We start from the raw sequence: 22,138 nt of genomic DNA, 5'->3' as shown, positions 1-22,138 counted from the left end.
GCGGTTGGCAATATTTCAAAAGTAGCTGTCAGCAGGTGTCCCTGAGTATGGATGGCAGAGATGTGAACCACAGACCCCTACCTCTTCAGTGGTGGTGACAAACCAACTGTCTTTAAGTTGCTGAGATGACCTAGCTTGTGATACGGTTTGGTCAACTCCAACACTAGATAATGGACTTCTAAACAAGTACCTACTCCACTTACCTGTTTTCTATTTCCCTTCTGTGACTTCTAGTATAGAAATAGGGATAGCTAGGTTACTTGGTGTTGAGCATCAGGGAGTAGAAAGGGCTGTAGAAAGGACTGATATTTCACTTTCTCATTGGTTCCATTTGATCACTCTCATGAGCCATAAAATGAGAGTGTTTGCGTATTACATGATCACTCATTTATTACAGACATGACAAACTCAAATGCTTTTAAAGAATAAGAAAAGCCAATACTTTGGGAGTGGTGGTCTTTGGCAAAACAGAGAATACCACCACTAGGAACAAATTCAGATTTTTCCAAAGCTTATGCTGTGCAAAGGAAGCACATTTGCAGAGCAACATGGGCATGCAGTTGTTGGTTTGTAACATTGATGGATACAGTCTTTCACTGATAAATGATCACACACCAGCCTAGGCACTGTAAGAAGTCACAAGGGTGAACTCACAGGTGATTCCATACTAGTTTATAATCTAGGTGGAGAGATTTACTATTGGGTCAGCAGTTATGTAATGCTAAGGATCAAGCACAGTTCTGAGAACTTTATACATATCAATTTAAATTCTTATAATGATCCTCACTGTTCTCATTTTACAGGTAAAAATATTAAGGCAACATCAAGGTAATCCGGTCTCTGTGATTTTAATTACAAGACTACGCTAATTCTCATAAGACCTGTAAGTGGATCATACAAGGTAGACAGTGACAAGGACCTTGATGATGCAGTGATCCTGTGTGGGCTGGGAAGGTTTTTCTACCAATGGTCTTCCCAGGAAGCTGCTTCCCATCAGGGCTTGGCTTGCCTGACATGGGGGTAAGCACATTCTAGATCTTTATTAACGAGGTAAAAATGAACCTCCTGTTTATGTGCATTTGTGCTTTGGCATACCGATTTATTATTTCATTTAAGTGGGGCTCACTTTAGAAAACAAGCTGAATTCTACCAAAAAAAAAATTTTAAATGAATCACCGTCCTTCCCACTTGGACCATTTCTTTGTTTTCTCGACTTAATTAACTTTAGACATGAAACTAAATCATCTAAGTTTATCTGTGTCAGTTTCAGGGTAGATGCAGGTTTGGTGGGACCAGAAGATTATTTGAGAGGTCTTCTTTAAGAAAGATAATACAGGGGCTGGAGTTGTAGCTCAGCGGTAGAGCGCTTGCCTCCTACGTGTGAGGCACAGTGTTCAGTTCCCAGCACCACATAAAAATAAGCATATAAAAAATAAAGGTCCATCAACAACTAAAAATAAAATAATAAAAAAGAAAGAGAATACAAAATTAAATGTAAAAAGTGAGGACTGGGGTTATGGCAGGGTCCTGCCCCTGGATCCACATGGTGGACTGATGTCCCACTGGATTTGTGGTGAATCACTGTCTGGTCTCACCTTTGTTTCTTAGGAGCATTTTATAATAATGTCCCAGTAGCTTTACTTTGATTTTCATTTCAATTACTTTGAAACTATAATTATATTTCTCTCTTTTTTTTAATGTTACTTGAAAACCAGAACTTACCAAGTAAATAATGTAGGGGGCAATTAGGCATCTTCTTTGAAGTGATTTGTAGAAAAGTAGAATTATAGATATGGTTAATCCATTGCAATATTGTTTTCTGCCTATAAACCATATAATTAAGTATGATAGGTAAATGAGAGGGCAGAGATAATTTAAAATATTATGACCTTTTGCCAAGACAAGGCCAATGAAAAATAAATAAAGAATACCAGTCATCACAATTTACAACAATGCACATATTATTAGATTTACCAAAGTTTCTCCTGCATCTTTTTTTTTTAAAAAAAGAAACATTTCTCTTATAGGAAAATGTAAAAGAATTGCAATTGGAGCTCAGATCTAAAATAGCACCCGGGATGGAGTAGTTCCAATTCAGTATGTATACATATACCTGTTGAATGAAAGAATCAGTAAGTGACTGAATATATGCTTGACGAAGGCGCTGCTAATGATGGTCACAAGCCTCCCTTATCAACCTCAACTTACAATTGCATCTTTAGTTTATAAACTTATTAGTCATTAATCTGGGGGAAGCAGTTAGACAGGTCTCCAGAGTGTCTCATTATAACAAATGACTTCCGATAGATGCTTTTCCAGTTACACTGGGATTACATTCCAATAAACCAATTCCGATAAATTGAAAGTGCATTTACTACATATAACCTCCAAAACATCCTAGCCTAGCAGCACAGTATACTGTAGTGTGTCAGTTGTTTGCATCCATGATGTTGGGACCAACTAAAAGCTGTGGTATATCCAGCACTGCCAGAGCATACTGGACCACATATTGCTAGCCTGGAAAAAGATCCAAAAGTAAAAGTTGAAGTATGTCTTCTGCCAGATGCATATGGCTTTTGCACCATTGTAAAGTTGAAAAATCCTAAATGGACTCATCGTAATCCAGGGACCATGTGCATTTATATATTTTGTAAATCTGCAATAAAATCAAACCCCAAATCATGGTCTCATACACGTATGGGAGGAATTCTTGGAAGAACTGGAAAGACTGATCTTAGGAGAGCTCCTTCCTTGAGTCCCACATGTGTCTGTACTCACTCCCCCACTGCATTCTCTGGTTTTGATAAACACACTTTCCCCCCAACTCAGGATGCCCCATTCCACAATATATCATTTTTAGTTATTAAATAACAGGACTCAATATTAATGTTGGCCTTCTCCATTCCTCTTTAAGAAAGTGTTTTTAGCCAAAGATATTAAACAACTCTTTTTCCCTGTCAGTGAAACAGCCAGTATTCTGAAATCACAGCTCATTTGTACCACATTGGCGTGAATATTCAGACTCCATTTGTCTCTAGCTCTTAAAGGCTGGTGGTGTGAGAATGAATGATGGACATTTTGTTTTGAATTAGCAAAAGGGAGGGGGGCGGAAAACCCTCAAGTAATAAGTTTAACCTAAAATATCTGTTTCAGGGAATGTAGCATTGTCTTTTCCTCTAGGAAAAGTCAATTTAGAAAAAAAAATCTAGGCTAATTTGGCATTGTCAGACCTGGGAGAGAGAATAGTAGGAAGGAAAATGTCTCTGTTTTTTTCCCCCCTGGATTGAGTGTTGTTCTACTTAAATCCTACTGGAACATTGTTGTACTGAGTCATGCAAGAGGTTCACAATCTAATTTTGTTGAGCCTCCTATAGCAGAGTTTGGAAGTAGTTGAGTCTGCATCCTTTAACTATAAAAATGGTTTCACAGCTTGAATTTCAGGTAAGACTTTTGATAGTTCGGGTTCAAAGCTAAACAGCACACTCCTTCCTTTCTCTTGATTGCATACTCACTTGTTCTTATGGGGACAAAGGGCTGGAGAGGAGTTCTAGACAAGAGCTCCTACCACCAGTGTCTGCTTTTCTCCCTATTTTCTGTGCCTCCACTGCGGCTTGCCCACCCTGGTGCAATATCCTTCTGTCAATAGCCGTGCCAAGGAGGGAGGTATGCTTTTGTGGAGATGCCTCCTAAGGCCAGGAGCAGTTTTGGGCCAGGGACGCTCCATCATTTAGCCAAAATCACAAAGTCTGCATGTGATGAACTGCAATGAAAGAATCAGTAAGTGACTGAATATATGCTTCCCAGCATTCCTTACCACAAAGGTTTCTGAAATGCTGGGAAGTCCCTGGGAACCTGTGTTCCTCGTGTGCCCTCAATCCCTAAACAAACTTTCCTTCTTGTATCTCATGATGAGAATCCTGGGAATAATTTCCTTGAGGGGAGACTCCTGGATGAAAGAGTGGGTTCCAGGCCTTTCCACACGGAGCCTGGTTCCACAATCACCAACAGGAATCCATAGTAAAGGGTCTTAGTTTAACAAAGACCTCTTCAGATCCAGCTCTGATAAGCTGGGCACACTTGAACTAGAGAAGAGACCAAGCACTTTGTTAAGGGTGTCCAAGGAGGCTTATTCTGTAAAACTCAAGGAAAAAGGAGGAAAAAAGCCCTGAACTTCTCTTTCCACCCCATCTGGAGCTTCAACTGATTCCAAACATATTGGCCCACAGTGGTTATAAAATCTCCCATTTATGCTGTTCTAAAACAAGGGCAAAGCCCGCTAGGTGCTTACAACTCAAAAGCACTACTTTTACATGCTCATAGGAAAATGATTTTTTTTTTCTCCACGCCCTTCAGCTGACTGAAAAATAATGAAACACAGTCAGGAGGCACCTAAGCTGGCCACTGGCCATCATTCACTGGAACGCCCCCACTAGGCCATTCACGGATTGCAGAACTGTTTCCTTGTGCCTTCAAAAGTTCTCATTGTATATAAATATCAGTCTGCATAAAATCACTGACTTAGGTGTCAGCAACATTTTAGGACCTTTAAGACAACAGGCATCTTTTGCTGAACTACTTCAAGAACACAGGGGAAAGTATAGATGTAGGGGCTTGAATGCTGGTGTCTCAAATTTCATCTGAAAAATAAATGTATGATGGCCTACAGAGAAGGAGGAGGAGGATTCCAGACTTCTGATAGCCATTTCTGCTAATATTCACACAACTCCCTAAAAGTTCAAGCCTTTCTGCTTAAGAAAGAACTAAGGAAATAAAAAAAGGGGTGGGCAGATGCAAAAAGAAAAATTAAAGGAAAAGAACACTTTGGAAACAACAGAAAAATGAATAAATGCCATTCCTCCTCTTATTTGCATTATACTCAGGGAAATTCGGTCGTGGGGCAAATATGGCCACATTAGGAATGACAGGTGGTGGTTGAGCCCAGAGAGGAGAGGCTCATCCTGGCTGCCATGACCCATGGCTTGGCTCTCCCACTGTCCACTAGACCTATCCTGGTCAACAGCAGTGAGAACTTAAAACATAGCCAAAGCCTACTCTAGAGAACAGGTGGAGTGGTGAGATAAGAAGGAACAATGGCCAAAGCGGGAGGGGAGTTAGTGGAAAAAAAGAACTTTCTCTCCCAACTGGGCCCCTTACTGACTATCTAGACAAGATGATGTTCTGTGGCAACTGAGTCACCAGCACATAACACTGAGAAGGACCTGTCTCTGTTGGTCATTAGGTCTAATCTTGGCCTCCTCCACCATCCATTTTGATCAACTTTGCTTGGTTGATGAAGAAAATGGTCCTGAAAGAAAGGACTGTCATATAAGAGCCCCTGGGCAGGGGAGTTGACCACGTGTCGGTCAGGGGGTGGGGCGAGACTCACAGGAATGGTTTGGGACATAGCCCCCAGAAAAGAGGCAAAAAAAAGGAACAAAATAAGTCCAAAGAAATAAGGGATGAGAAACACAGGTAATACCCATGTTCTTAGGTACCCTTGATAGAAGTAGTATGTGGGTTTCTTCCTCTGGGGAGGGTCCTTCTGTTACTTATCAGGAAAACTTTCCACCTACAATTTCTGATGATATTTTTATGCCACTGCTCCTCTCCCCTCACACAGTCTTCATCGATGTCCTCATCTACTGACACATTGTCACTTCCTGTCCACAGTTTGGGACTGTGAAAATCTCTCTCCCTGGTTCTAACTTGTGTCTCTCTTGATTTCTGGACACATGCCCTTGGAAGTCCCAGAGGCCCTCAAACCCACAAAGTCACAATCTAAATGTATCATCCTTCCCAGAAGGGCAACCTCATCAGGGGAATGTTCGTGCCTCTCTGAGGAGAAGGATAACACTAATGACGTCAGCAGATCACATCTTCCTTCGACCTATTTCCCGACCTTGACTTATTTCTCCCTGTTTGAATTAAGAGCAGCAAGGGAGGAGAAAGGCCGTTGGATGCTCATCATTTAGAGACAACTTAGAGCAAATAAGTTGTAGGTTCAGAGGCTGCATCTAATCATCTAGCCCTGTATTCATTCATTTGGTCATTATTAAATGACTACTGTATACAAAACTTCCTCTAGTATTGGAAGAGATGTAACAGGTACATCTTCCAACTTCAGAAATCAAATAATGCTACAGGGGAGTGACAGCTGTATACACACTATGGAAAACCCACATGCTCTGAGTGTGATGTAAATGCTAGGCGACTGCATGAGAGGAAAATAAGAGGGAAGTCCAAATGCAATAAACTTAAAATCAACTATTAGAGAGAGAAAAAATGATAATGGTGGTGTTGGGGACGAACTGTGTTCCCCTTAAGTTCACATATTGGAGTCCTAACTCCCATGGTCTTGAGTGAACCCACATTTTGAGATAAGCTCTTTCAAGACGTGAACCTAATCCAACTGACTCGCTTACAAGAGCAGGAAATTTGCACACAGAAACACCAGACAGGTGTCTGCAGAGGAACAATCATGTGAAGACACCGAGAGGTCGGCCATTTACATGAAAGGCCTCAGAAGAAATCAACTCTGCTGGCACAGTGATCTCGACTTTCAGCCTCCAGAACTGTGAGAAAACAATCTGTTTTCTAATTCAGTCTGTGGAATTTTGCTGTGGCAGGCCAAGTAAACCAGCACAAGGAACAACTCATATGATCCTGAAACAAGAATTTCCTGATAACTGTGCTAAATTCCCCCAAAACTGAGTGAGGGAAGTTTCCTTTGGTTCTCCTTCCTTTATCTTCCCAATCCCCTCTTTCTGCTCCCCAGGTGGTCCTTCTGCTGGGGGACATTCCACTCCCAGTCGAGGGAATCCAATGAAAGACAGGGGTGCTTATTGCTCCTGAAATCACCAGCGTTTCCACAAAAACGAGCTTATTGATCCTGATGACTGACTCATCCTCTCTGTTCCTCAAGCCATCAGCATTATTCACAGTGAATGAAGACTTCAATACTGATCAAGATCCTTCTAAGCCATTACACATGCAGGAAACATTTTAAAATGAAGCAGAAAATCAGATTATAAAATAGGAAAACAATTCCTGCAAAACTGAATAGATTCTAACTGGTAAGTGTTAAGTAAACTAGGAGGGGCATAGCAGGAAGACTGGTTTCTCACAATGCATCTTTAGGAGCAGAAATATTAAAAAAAAAAAATCAGGCAGAGAGGCTGTGTAACCGCTAAGAGCAGAGCCCAGAGAAACACACACAGACTCTACTCACAGGTTGGCAGTCAGAGGTCCACTTCCACTTCTGAGCCTGCTGGTTAATCACCAAGCCTTATGGAATTCAGCTGGATGGTGTTGAAATGTTTTCTTGATACCTGGAATAAAGAGAGGATTAAAATACAATTAAGTAAAATGAATTTTAGTACATGTAGACTATATATTTTAAAATTCTAGTTCTCTCTCAGCTACTATTATTACTTAGGACTTTAAGGGGGGAAATAAAGGTTGGGGTAGAAATAGCTATTGTGCATTTACATTTTAAAGACAGTCAATACAATGATTATTCTCCTGAACAATTCTTCTGAATTATTTTAAATGATGAGGTGGAGAAGTTTGTATAGTTCTACCAATGCTCTGACAAGGTCAATATTTATTTAACTAGTTTTCCTTTCTTTGCTCATAAGTCCCTCAGTATTTTTACTTTAAAATTTGGAAATTATTAAACAGAAAAGAGAAAGAAAATGCTATAAATGGGTGGAAACCATAGTTTCATGAACTATTCTATTAGTGAGACAGAAGGCTTTAAAGAGAAAACTTAAAGGCAGGGGCAAAGTAAAATAAAAGTGGAATTTGTCTTCAGATAACTCTTTTCTCTTTTCAGATTCCAGGTCTGAGGGCCAGGAAGCGGATGAAGCTCTCAAGATCTTTCTCTACCATCATTTACGTTGCAACTTCAAGTCCATGACTGAGTGGACCCTCAGGTCAACCATCCTTCACTTTGCCCTTCCAACCCAGAGCTCTTTGTGAAATGTCCAACACGTAGACTCTCGCTGTCTTGGCTCAGAAGCAGTTGCCAAAGTTCTCTATGAGCCAAGCTGAGTCTAGACCAGACATGGTCAGGGGCAAAAGATCTCTTCCTAGACAGAAGGGAGAGAGAGAGCTGGACCCACCAGGGAAATGATCCCTTTTTTCTTCCCCTTCTCCCAGTCTCAGTCAGTGGCCAACAGCCAAGCACTATTTCTTGCTCCTTTGACTTAACCATCTAATCAGTGGTGGGAGGAAATGGCTTTAATATAAAATATTCACTGTGGAAGAACTGAGGTGTAAGAAAAGGAAAGGAAGGATTCTCTCCCCTCAATCAGATTTCCAGCTCTGCAAGAGTTGTATTTTCTTAGAACCCTTAGGAAACCTCCAGCTAAGCCACTCAGTAGCATGACAGATGGAAAGTAGCATTTTCCTGGGTTATTCAAATGGAAAGACATTGCCAGTACCTCTTTGCAAAAAGAGGTTAAAAATCATACTTTAAATATCTACCACAATTGTTCTCAGAAAGATGCCCCTTTGCAACAGGATGCTGTGGAACTGGAAGGAGGAATGAATCTCAAAGGGTTACTTATTGTATCAGGAAATTATTGCAAATGTTAAATGAGAAAACCTTTTTGAACATAGATACTTTTATAGCAAACAAGAGGAATAGACTAAAGAAGAATGTAATTAAAATTTTACCTTACACAATTGCATTAGGGCCTCTTGATTTCAACATTACTATTTCTACAAACCAATTCTCATTTCATAATTTGCTCTACATACATTATGAAAATTACAATAATAACTATTTGAGTTTTTTTTTTGTGTGTGTGTGTGTGTATGAGGTCCTGTGCTAAACATATTACACATGTGGGGTTTTTTGTTTGTTGGTTTTGGTACCAGGGATTGAACCCAAGGGTGCTTAGACATTGGACCACATCCCCATCCTCCCTTTTAATTCTTTAAATTTTTATTTTGAAATGGGCTCTTGCTAAGTTGCTGAGGCTGGCTTTGAACTTGCCATCCTCCTGTCTCAGCCTCTTGGGCCACTGGGAATTTAGAGTCATATGCCACCATGCCACATACAACACCTGTTTCTGATAGTGAGTAAATAAAATAATAGGATGTGATAGAGGATCCCTTGGGGGCCACTGGAGGTTGAATAGTATTATGGTTTGACTGTGCCCCCAAAGTTCATATGTTGGAAATTTACCTCCAAAATTAAAATGTTGACAATATTTGGAGGTGGAACCTTCAGGAATTAACAATTAGGGTGAGATGAGGTCATGAGGATGGGGCCCCATGATGGGATTAGTGGCTTTTTAATGGGAAGAGAGACCCGAGCACATTCTCGCCATATGACGACTTCTTGTGTCACACAGTGAGAAGGCTCTCACCAGATGTCAGCACTTGGATCTTGAACTTCCCATTTTCCAGAACTGAGAGACATAAATGTCTTTTCTTTATAAATTTCTAGTCTGTAGTATTCTGTTGTGGCAGCATAAATGCACTCCGTCAGATAGTGAGGGATGGTCTCTCTGAAGAGTACATTTCTAGGTAAGAGTCACCTATGTAAAGATCTGGGGAAGAGTGATCCAGTAGTGGAGCCCTTGAGAATCGTGGCGTGAGGCTTCAGTGAGATGACCATGCGCTCTGATCACACAAGTTGTCCAAGTTATTCAGTCCCAATGGGATTCAGGCCCATATGTCCAACACATCAAATTATGTGTTGAACAAAGAGAGCTTACAAAAAAAATTGTTCTCAAAAGGGTTGCCTTTTTGGAAATCATGAGGGTAGCAATGTTTGGTGACCTGTCCCTGCCCATAGAGAATGTACAGGGCCACCTTGCATCTAGATCCTGGAAGAACAGAGTTTCCCCCACTCCCCTGTTTACCTGGTAACTTGAAGAGAGCTGCTTTCTGTGGGTTTACATGAGCTCCTTTTACTCTTCGGTGTTGATGATAAGGCAAAATATTTCTTTACAATCGAATGAAAAGCCATAGAACACAATCCTCAGAATGGGAAAGGAATGGTAAGTAGCGATTCCAGTCTTAGTTGGCAGGGGATCACATAATTTTGGGGGATGGATATTAAAATAAAATATTTAAAAATAGATCCCTGGGTTTTAGTTAGAATAAGCCAGTAACAATAAAACATTAATATTTGTCTCTGTTTTACATTTATAGTTGAATATGGGAGCTAAAAGTATGTTAGAAGACAGGAAATATGGGATCTTAGGGAATCTGGGTCATTCCAATGAATATCAATGGGTGAACTGACCTTGAACGAGTCATTTAATCATTCCTGGCCTCTTGCTTCCTTCATCTGTAACATGAAGCATTTGAAGTAGAATTTTAAGAGCCCTTCAACTGAGATGGGAGATATATATATATATGAGATAATTTAAGGAAAAATGTATTGTATTTGTCTTAATATCTGTGAATAAACCTGCAGATATGGATAAAATGTCAACTGAACCCCTCTTTTCTAAGGGGTGCTCAGTGATGAGTATTGCTTTTTAGGGTTAATAACTTCTATCTCCATCACTTCTGAGAAAAAAAGTGTATTAATCAGAGCTAAATGATAATGTATCACATGATAATATCTATAATTTATTGGATGACTACTATGTACAAGATAATTGATATCTGTGATATAATTTTCATGAGAAAGCTGTGAGACTACTTGTTTTTATTATCCCCATTTGAAAGTGAAGAAACAGATTCAGATTCATTGCCACTTCGTTGATAAATGAGAGAGTTGAATTAAAACCCAGATTTGTCTTGCTCCAAGCTCTCACCATGACTGAGTACGTGGAGTTGTCATAGCTGCCAACATTGATCTTTTGAAATTTATTACAAAATGTTATGGACGGGGAGTTTAATGAGTGTGTCGAAGGTAGATAGACAGACCTAGGTATTTGCCTTTAATGGAATAGATTGTGGCAGTCCAGTGTTCTCCCTGGGAATGACTACAAAATCTGGATAAGTTTCAAAAATACTCAAAATTTATTTGAAGGCATCAGAGACCGTCTGCAATAACCAGGATTGCGGGAGCCAATATCCTCCTGGAGAGAAGGAGGGCCTGGAATAGTGATCTCCCATTCAGGGATTCCCCCCTTGAGGCATTGGTTGTGCTTAATATACAAAAGGCAAGATCATGGAAGAGAGTAAAAAGGAAAGCAGAACATTTCGGAGAGGAAGAGCCATATTTTTAAGCAGTCTCATAGAGTCAAGCAGGAAAAACTTTTTAAGTTTCAAAGGAAAAGAGCCTTTGGGGATCCACAGAACTATCGTGTAGTTCTATTTGTGGCAGTCACTACACCACTTTAAGAATCAATCAAAATTTGTGGAACTGTCCAGAAAAAGAGTGAATTCTAAGACGTGTAAATTATACTTTGATAAAACAGAAACAGAAGATGGAAGAGGAGGAGAAAGGTCTTGGGACCCTTGAGGGTTCCTCCATGAAGAGGGGGCAAACCAGAGATCCACAGAGTCATACAAAGTAGCAGATGAGTTAAATCACCTCAGTCCTTTCCAAATAAAATGTATGTCCTCAACTCTATCAAACTACCAGAAGGTAAGATGATACCCAACTGGAGGAGAGCAACCTCATCCAGCACCTCAGTTGAATATCCATATGGAAAATAAGAAAACCAGGTCTTGACCTCTGTTTAACTTCCTTCTATCAAATAATTCCAGATTGACTGTAGAACTAAGTTGTGAAACTTACATATTAAGGATTTCAGGGAAAAAAAAGTGGGATATCTTTGCATGATCTTTGGACAGGCAAAGAATTTGTAAAACAGGTAATAAAGGTCATTTGTAAAATAATACTATGCTAAAATTAAGAATCACTAAAGAGAGTGAAAAGCCAAGCCATAGACTGAGGAAAAAAATTAGTAATACATACATCTGTCAAAGAATCTGTATCTAGAATATATAAAGATTTCCCACAAATCAATAATAAGAAGATAAATATCAATAGGAATATGTGTAAAGATTTCAACCAGCACTTAAAAAAAAAGAGGATGTTAAAATGACCAACAGGCATTTGGGGAAGTACTCAATCTCACTATCATTAGAAAAATTCAAATCAAAATTTCCAGAATTAAAACCACCATTTAGGATAGCTAATATTCAGAAGATCAAGCAATTCAAAGCCCCATACACTTCTGTGGTAATATAAGTGGGCAAAATCACTTAGGAAGAATCTTTGACTGTATATGCTAAAGCTGCATATCCATCATGCCCCATGTCCTGGAAATTTTTCTCCTACACAATAGAAACCCATGCATGTTTTCCTTAGATGACATGAACTAGATGTTCATAAAAGTAGAACTCTTAGTAGTCAAAGACTCAAAATAATTTTAATGTATATCAACAGCAAAATGGGTAAATTGTGGCAGGCAAACAATGAAATATCATCTAGCAAGTAGAATGATCTAGGTATTGCACAGGTAATTGGTCTTGGACGCATAATGTGAAACAAGACACTGAAAAATTACTATATGATTTCATTCATATAAAAGTCAAATGTGGACACAGCTAATACTTGGTTTTGAAGTTGGAATAGTGGATGGCGACGATGGTGGGGGTGGTATGACTCTGAAGGACACCAAGAGGGCTTTCGAGGTGCTAGTACTATTCTGTCTCTTGATCTGGACACTGGCTACACAGCTGTGTTCATCCTGAGAAAACACATCACACGGTACAGTTAGGGTTTCCTGTCCTTTTCTGTGTATTACACATCACTCAAAAGATTCTTTGTATAACACATGCCTTGTAAAAGACGGCATATTATGACAGAGATGACAGCGAGCAGGAATTTATGAGCTCAAAATACACAAAATCATGAAGGCTCCAAGTCTTCAGTCATCTATTACACCAGGAGGAAAATAAAATAATAAAAAGAAAGACAAACAATGAGAGAAAACAATAAGGTAATATAAATCACTGTATGCTACGGGGGGAAGCCGTAGTGGGGAGGCTGGGATTAATTTGGCCAGTTATTTCTAAATTAAAAGTCAACACTGGATTATTTACCAATGACTTTGTGAACTTTCCATATATATATTTTGGCTTACCATATCTTAGAAGGGAAATATTGAATGTTTTTGCAAGTGGCCCATACCAAAACAGTTCAACTACAGGGCCTGCTTACCCTCTTGGGACGCAGAGAAGCTTCACCGGCCCCAGAGCCCTGGGCTCACCTTACGGTCTACTGTTTCTGCTCTTCCCAGTCAACCACCCACCTTTCCAGACCTATGTCTAGGGGCTTGTATATATATCAAGACCTGGAACAAGCTTACTTTGAAAAGTGTATGTTTCTATTTAAGCTTTTACCTATGTGTCTTGGGTAAAATCTGTCTATAGTATGCAGTATAAAGTTTTAAGCCTGCATGAGTCTCTCTTGATTTTCATGGGGTACATTTTTGGTGTTTTCTATGGGATTGTATAAATGAAAATCTCTCTAGATAGAGATTTATATTTGTATGAATTTATATTTGTATAACTGAGTAGCTGAGAGGCTCAGGGTATATTACTAGGATACTATATTATGACTTTGGCTATTCAACGGGTTAAATAAAGTGACTGACTATGGAAATTGTTCTCACTATTGAAGAAAAGTTATGCAATAAAAGAGAATTCTCAGGACATTGTACAACAAGCAAAATTACTGGATTGCAGACGAAGCTTTTAACCATTACATTGCAATGAACATGGGTCTTTCCCTTTACAGCAGTTTGGAATGACAGAAGAAGACAGCCTGTCAGGTCCTGTAGACCTCTACACTTCATAGAGGTCTGGTCCTATGGAAATTTGTTTCCAGATAGCAATTACTTCAATTTTAAAATCAGGACAGTAATAGTATTTTTGAAGGGTTTTTCTTCTCTAAGCCTCCATAGCATTTTATCAAGTCCTCTGGGCTCTTCTTGCCCCAGAGGTGTCATTGTTTAACTGTGGGCTTCTTGATGGCAGGGACTTGGTCTTGTCAGTAATCCCAAGCATGTTCCCTGGCACAGAACGTATGCTTCATAAAATTTTGTTGGCTGAGTGAGTGATGAATGAAGAAGAGTAACATGACATAGAAAATGCCTCATATTTAACTTAGTATGCTATATGAGAAGACTAGCTCCTTCCTCTTCCTCCTCCTTTGTTATTCTTCATCTGCAAAGCAGAATAGTGCATCCCTTAGCTCATTGCTGTACCATCAGGTGGCCAAGACCAGCGATGCCAGCCAGGAAAATTTTGCAAATCATCCTTAAACATGGAATGTTAAAGGTGTAGCCTTGATATATGTTGTCAAAGGAGCCAACTTGGTGCAAGTATGAAAAAAAATTCCTATCTGTAATAGAGTAAGGTCACATAACAAACAGCACAAAGAAGGGCTCTGATGTCGTAAATCAGGGCCATTTTTTCTGCAGCCTCTTCTATTTTTTTCCCCTTGGAGAGTCATTTAATTAAGAATGCTCCATGCTGCTATTTCCATCAGCCAGGATCTTTCAATTTTTAACAGAGAGTGGGTGTGGATTTTTAGAGGCAAGGTAATTTCTGATTGGAGAAGCAGTAAGAATGTATCCACAGTAGGGTGAAGGTCATATGCTTATTTTTAAGCTTTATGAAAAATTCTCTACTTGTCTGAAGCAAATAGGAAAGAGAAAGTCATTTATGGCTCTATGAAATTTCTGGATTTCTCATGGGAAAGGAACTGATGTCAGTGTTTGATAAGCTTCCCATGGCTATATACACACACACACACACACACACACACACGATATTGACTCCTGAGAAAAATGTAATTTCTGTCTTTACTGAGCCATGGTTAACCTGCAGCTGAAATTTGGTATAACTATACACATCAAGAAAGATGTAGTATGGATACTAAAAAGTTCAAAGGTTGTGGCAAGGTATGGCCAGTTGTTTCTCATGCCACCACCATTACCACTACCACCACCACCAACCATCACCATTAGTACCACCATCACCATCACCATCACCATCATCACCACTATCACCATCACCATTAGCACCACCATCACCATCACCATCATCATCACTACAACCCTCATCATCACAGCACCACCACCACCATCACCATCACCATCATTACCACCACCACTACCAACATCACTGCCACCATCATCACTACCACCACCACCACACCACCACTACCATCATCACTACCACCACCACCGCCACCACCACCATACCACTACCACCACCATCATCATCATCATTTTTAAAAAAGTACCTGTGTTTCTTTATGTGATTTCTAAGGCACAATGTTAACTGCTTAGGCTCCCAGAGGGATACAAAATGAAGCACTTAATTTTTATGATTCTTCAAATTTTGAATGGATATGATCTTCCTGACTCTCTTCTGCCTATGTGCCTGTGGGAGGTTTCCTAAATAAATAGAACCTATTAAGAGACAAGAAGCTACAAAGATAAACATATATAATATCTAGGAAAGGCAAGTACTATATATAATCATTTACTGCTTATCTGTAGAATTTAACACAACTGTATGCATGTAGAAGTTTCGTAAGTACTAATGTAGCCAAATTGAACCCTTTTAATTCTAATAGACTCTTGATTTATTTTCAATCTCAACAGTGAAGTTGGTACTTAGGGATCTGAGATATTTCTAAAGAAGTAGTGTCCTAATTCATCACTTTCTAGTTGAGGCTACATGTCACAAAAGCAACCAGATAATTCATTCAATTCCATCAACGCTGAAAAATTTAGGTACACTTAGTTGATTTAGTGAATTGACTTTCACGTTTCTATTATACATTTCTGTTTGTTTTTTTATTAAATATTTTTCTACTGTTAGTTGTCCCTACTGATTGAAATTTAGATATCTAAACACAAGGCTGTATGTTATATATTGCTTAAAGTAAGCTAAAAATCAAAGCAAAATTGTACCCACAGTGGATCGATCTTGTTCTTCTTCTCTACCTTCCAACCAGCTGGTAGTTCCCACCTCCTTCCTCCACCACAGAGCAGTGTGCTAAGATCTCCTACAAGCTTTGGGTTCAGTCCAAGCCATGCATAAAATGTTGACATAAGGAATCTGGCCTGCTGTAGGACTCAGGGCTCAGATCAGAAGCTAGAATCACCATGTCTTACCCATGTAACAAAAGGCAAAGGATCAGTGTGTGTACCCTTGAAAAAATTCACTGGCAAATGTCATTCCTCTCCATGAAAGAAAGTCAGACTGTGCTTTATCTATTGCACTTATAAGTGAGAGTATCCAGTGAAGGTTGCAATACCATGGGTGAGAGGCACTGCCTTTGCTCTAGAAAACTGATGTTTGTTCATCATCCAGATATCCATCTGTCATTCTCTCGAAAGCCATAGACATCAACAAACAGCAAAATAACAATGCACGGGGGACCATTTTGTGCACAGGCCCTGGGAAGGGCCAGTAGAATTCCTCTGATCAGTCTCCTTTTGACTTTTCCCATAGACCTTGTTCCCGCACTAAAATGTCTGGAATGCTCAGCGGGGATGAAGTGGGTTGGTCCCTGGGCAGTTATGCTTCTATTATCAATGAGATCAGCCATTTGTGGACTGATTTCCAAGCGATTTGTAGCATCCCAAATGGGTTGAGAACACAAATACACAGTGTATACAGTGAACAGCCTTCACATCCCTTTCCTCCAGTGATCTTTATGGCAACCTCAGAGGTCAGTAAGACAAGTATTATTGGCAAAATTTTATAAATGGGACCTAGAAAGTCGTAAAGAGGTTAAGTGGCTTGCTCAAGGCTTCTCGGCTAGCGCTGGGAAGAGTTGGGTCTCTAGAGCTGTTCTTGCCTCCATTTGATCACTTATCTACCAAGTTCATATACCAGGAGTTAGTTTGTTTTGTTTTGTTTTGTTTTTTTAGAATAGTCAATCACTACATTTCTTTTTATACATTGGCTCAACCCGCTGATTGATTCCTAACTGCTATTACAGACTAAACATTTTCAAAATAACTATTAAGAATTATTTGCAGCCCTTGTAATTTGGCCTGTCTTTGCAGTAATCAAAACAGCAAGAGAGTATAACAAGTGATAAGAATATCCTGACCCCAAAGCATCTGAATATCAAAATAGGGCTTCTCTGAAGGTATGGTGGTCCACCATGTCTTGCAAGTGTCACTTGCAAGATGTGCCTCCGAATACAAGGTTTCACATAATTTGCTTTTAAAAATATTAGGAAAGATGCAAAGTTATCCCTATACATCATTCAACTGCATCTTAAGCATCTTTCCCGAGTGGAAGAAAAAATGACTAACTACATGTGTTCCACAAAGGTCTTTTCTGTGAATATCATCCTTCATAAGGGAAAAATAGTTTAAGATTTGATCTACTGTCCCTTCCTTATGAAGTCAGGTCCAGTTTGGGATTCTATTTCCAGTTATTAAATGGAACCTCGTAAGGATACAGCAGAGATGAAGAAAGATGAGACCCTGCTCTCACAGAGCCTTCATGGGAACATGAGTATTACCCAGTTTAGGTCATAATCGTTCTGTATCCCCGGTGCTTACCATAGCTCTAAGAACATATTAGTTTCTCAATAAATATGTGTTAAGTTAATAAATAAATGAAGTCTCCAGATGCTCAGTTTTTTCCATTTCTAAATTCTGATGAAAACATCATCATCCACTGTCCTGCCTCCTAGGACATTGAAACTGATATGAACTGGATGGTTGCAATCTAACTGAAGCCTGAACTTTTTATTGGCAATGACATTAGCTAATTGCTGATAATGTGAGCACTATCCAAGCTTCAATTTCTTATAGTCACAAATTTAAACCAATATTGCTATCTTTTTTAAAAAATGTGTTTTTAACCAAATGAAGGATGGTATACAGATATGGATTGACAAGTGAAATAGATTTGCACATTAATAATATATTTAAAATGGAACATTTCACAATAAGGTTACCTCCAAAGAATAGCATTTTTAAAGCATAGCAATGTGCCTATTCATTTGCCAACAAACATGCCAAAAGCAGCCTCATTATGTTCAACATTGATAGCTGAGTTGATTTTAACTAAATGATTGATTAATTCAACTGATCAATTAAAAGATTGATTAGTTCAATAAAAACTTTGGAGGTTGATGCCAGTTAACCTTGGGCACCTTGGTGTGTAGGACCACTGTGGTCTTATTCAGGCACAAACACAGGCTGAATCGAGCTGAAACACTGCAAAGCCTGACTTGCAGCTCCATAAGGAAAAGTTCTAAAATATACTTTTCAGAGACAAGATGATGATTCTTACATATTTGCAACATAATGTGATTGTGATAAATTATCACTAAATAATGAAAAACAAACGACTGTGACTAACTGAACAGAACCAAGCTTTCGAACAAAAGCATCCTAGAACCTGCAGTAGAACTACAAATACATCAGGTCAAGCATATTAGGAGAGTGATAAAAGGAGGGAAAAGGAAAATGTTAAACTTAGCCAGAATTTAAACACTATTGAGGCTGTACAGATACTCAGGTTATTTTGAGAATGTTTCTTTCTTCTACTCTGCACTTTCCTTTCCTGATGTGCTTTAAAGAAAAAACTTCGAGATAAAAACCCAAACTGTCCTTACTATGTTTTTAGCTGTTTGAGCCCAACGGAAGGGAATCTAGGAGGGCGGGTACTTGATCATAAGCTCCACAAATGAGCAATCTCCACATCTCCATACCGCTATGTAGTCCAGAGAATTCACACAGTACTTGATAATCATTTACTGATGAAGTAAAATCCATTTTTCAAGACTACTTTCATTTTTATTTCACTCTATTGCCAAATGTCTCAAATCATCAAATCTGTAAAATTGTCCCTATTTCTGCATGCTAGGTAGACACACATTTTTAGAGGGAATTATAAGTCTACATTTTATCATAGAAAATTTAGAGGATACAAAAACATATATAGAAAACAATTCTATTTTAAAAGCAAATTTGAGGACTGGGGATACAGCTTGACTGGTAGAGTGCTTGCCTTGCATGCACAAGATCCTGGGTTCAATCCCCAGCACCACAAAAAAAAAAAAAAAAAAGTAAATTTGAACTGGCGCAGTATGTACACCTATATCCCAATGTCTCAAAAGTCTGAGGCAGGAGGATCGCAAGTTGGAACCCAGCCGTGGCAAATTAGCAAGGCCCTAAGCAACTTTGTGAGACCTTGTTTCATAAAAATAAGTAAATAAAAAAGTGCTGGATGTGGCTCAATGGTTAAGTGTCCCTGGGTTCAATCTTTAGTACCAAAAGAAAAAAGAAAAGCAAATTTGATGCATTATACATTCAGTTTTTTCACTTGTAATCATACTTGTTCACATGTTTTCCTTTCCCATTCTTTTAGCATGATTAATACCCTAAGTGTGCAGTTGTTCCTATGCACTAGGCAATGAGAGTCTACCAAGTATCGGCTACCACAAGTGATGCTTGTACAGACTTTCATGTACATAACTCTTTATTCCTAAATCTTAAAAACACTGTAGCACTCTTAGTGTTCTATCAACGACACTCAGGGAACTCAAATTGATCACCTTTTCTTTCTATGAATTCTTCTTAATTTCAAATAACCTACTGGAGAGACTGGAGCATTAATTGCAATGCCACCAAAATATTTTTCTTGATCCACAGCAAATAACAGTAAGATAAAATGGCAAAGTCATTGGTATTGTCCATTTACTACCAAAATTATGGAACCTTTAAAAGAAGAACAAATATTGTTTTAAAAGCTTGATTTTTGGTGAAAAAAAATTATATTCAAACTTGGCAGGTTTATTCCAACTTTATTTTTCTTTCATTGACTATGCATGCATCTATTTCCTCATTCTCCTATTAACCAGCTTGTTCTCATGATCTATTTTAATATTTCTGAGACACAACATTTGTACCTATTATGGGGAACAGTGTGATAATGTGACACATAGGCACATTGCGTAATGGTCCAATCAAGGTGATAAGCACTTCCATTTCCTGAAGCATCCATCTTTTTTGTGGATTAGGAACTTTTGTTCCTGTCCTTTCCAGTTATTTTGAAGTATATCACAGATCTCTGTAAACAATACTCTACTGTGTTACAGAAAACCAAAACCAAAAGACTGACCAACTTAAGTCTTGAAAGTGGGACAGTTCAGAGGTGTAGCAAATTAAATTGGAAAATTGAGCTCATCGAATGCAGACACACACAGAGGAGGAGAGTACAGAGAGGAAGTCGTAGGAGTGAGGAAGCCCACAGCACATAGCAAAGCCTCTTCTGGCTTGAAAAGCCCACCAGACATTAGGGCAATGTCATGGGTGGGTTTAACATCTGGGGTACAAGCGCTCTGAAGATAAGGTTATGCTTTTTAACTTCTGTTTCTGTTTCTTCTCTCCAAAAACAAACAAGAACTCCATCACTGCTCCTTTTTCTTTCTATAGACAGAATATAAATGAACACAGTCCATGTTCTTAAGTTTTTCCTGTCTCAGTAAATAGCACCAATATTCACCAGGCTGCTCCAGCTCTGGACCTGGGAGTCACTCCAGACACTTCCTTCTCCTTAACCCTCTGTTCTCACCACATCTCATACAATAAATGACTAAGCTACATGATTCTGCCTTTATCTTCACCACCTCTGTTACCACTCCAATCCAAGCCACTAGCCTCTCATCTACACCATCCCAAGAATTCCCCAATGGGTCCCTGCACTCTAATCTCTGTCCATTTCCAAACAACTACCTCTTTAAAAACGTACACCTGGTGCCACCGCCCTGCTTAAGACACTTCAGCAGCTTCATAGTGCTTCTAGATGCAGATCCAGTTCTTCAAGTGCTTCAAGATGACCCTCAATACAGTGGTCTGGCTCTGCCTACCCTTCCACTTGCTTTGTGACCTAGTTGCACTAGTTTTCTTTCAGTTTCTTCCATGGCTCAAACTCTTTCAGGCCATAGAAGCTTGGGCATACTGTTCTATAAGACTGAAATGATTCCACCACTCCTTCCTTGTAAAACCCATATGAATCTCATTAGGAATTTTTATACACACACACACACACACACACACACACACAGAGATACATACACACCCACACATATTTATATGCACCTATGTATACGTGTGTATCTGTGTTTGTGTGTGTGATTAGTACTGGAAACTTTTAAACCCATAAATTCAAGGTTGATATAGTAAACACAATACCCTAAGAACACTGATTTTTCTGTTCCAATGCAATCACAAGACAGATGATAAAGATTTCAAAGATCCTATTCATTTATTGCCAAGATATAATAAATTTGATGTTGTTGCATTAGACATATCAATTTTTAAAATTTTACCATCACATTATTCTTTTTTATAGGACTCTATTATTTATCCTCACAGGCAATTGCAAGTTGTAGTGATATTTATGTTTGGTGCACATTTATTTAATGTTTGTCTTTTTCACCAGACTGAAAGCCTCATAAAGATGTGTCCAACTTGTTTACATCTGATTCCTTAGCATTTTGCAGTTGCCTGCCAGGGGTGATTCAATACACATATACATATATATGGAAGGAATCAGTGGTTAATACTCAAAATATTTCAAAAGACTACTTAATGCTATGACAATGGGGGAAACTTTATGGGTTTATCATTTTGAGAAGGATAATTATTATTATTAAGAACTTGCTAAGTGTTCAACACATGGAGTAGTTGAATGAATATATGAATCAACACTTACCAGCTGCCAAAACAGAATATGGTGAGTCTGAATGAAGGGCAGATAAATATACCAAAGCAACCAGGAGAAAACCTAAAAAATATTTTCTCTGCTGCTACAATTTGTAGTTTGGAAGGAAAAGAATGAAAGGCACATAAACATGCTTTCCATTGTAAAAGTTGAATCACACATTATCTCATTTGATTCTCATAAAACTCTATGAGACAGATAGTATGTCATCCTCATTTGACAAACACTGAAATTAAGTGAAATTAAGTCCAGTGTCTAGAATTGCTCAGAGTGTCATGGGTCCTGAACACAAATCCTGGTTTCTAACCCTAGAGACTATGTAGTAAAAGCAAGAGTGGAAGCTCGTGGGACAGCTGATGTGTTCTTATTCTGATTTTCCCCTTGCATCTGTGATAAGGTTGGCTGAGCTTTTAATATATCAACACACCCTTTCCATAAC

General features: G+C 38.9%; 1 protein-coding gene across 8 annotated transcripts in view; it reads right to left on the bottom strand.

Annotated features, from left to right (window-relative positions):
• Positions 1-22,138, bottom strand: part of Cald1 (caldesmon 1) — a 203,886-nt gene that overhangs the window by 107,319 nt on the left and 74,429 nt on the right. For all 8 annotated transcript variants that reach the window (XR_013435419.1, XR_002484622.3, XR_002484624.3 and 5 more), the window contains exon 2: positions 7,229-7,328. The gene's annotated coding sequence lies outside the window, so the exon portion shown is untranslated. The remainder of the gene's footprint in view (positions 1-7,228; positions 7,329-22,138) is intronic.

The sequence above is a fragment of the Ictidomys tridecemlineatus genome, chromosome 2, assembly GCF_052094955.1.
Source record: "Ictidomys tridecemlineatus isolate mIctTri1 chromosome 2, mIctTri1.hap1, whole genome shotgun sequence".
NCBI lineage: Eukaryota > Metazoa > Chordata > Mammalia > Rodentia > Sciuridae > Ictidomys > Ictidomys tridecemlineatus.
Note: the sequence above shows the minus strand (reverse complement) of the source record. Positions and strands in the feature narration are given on the sequence as shown.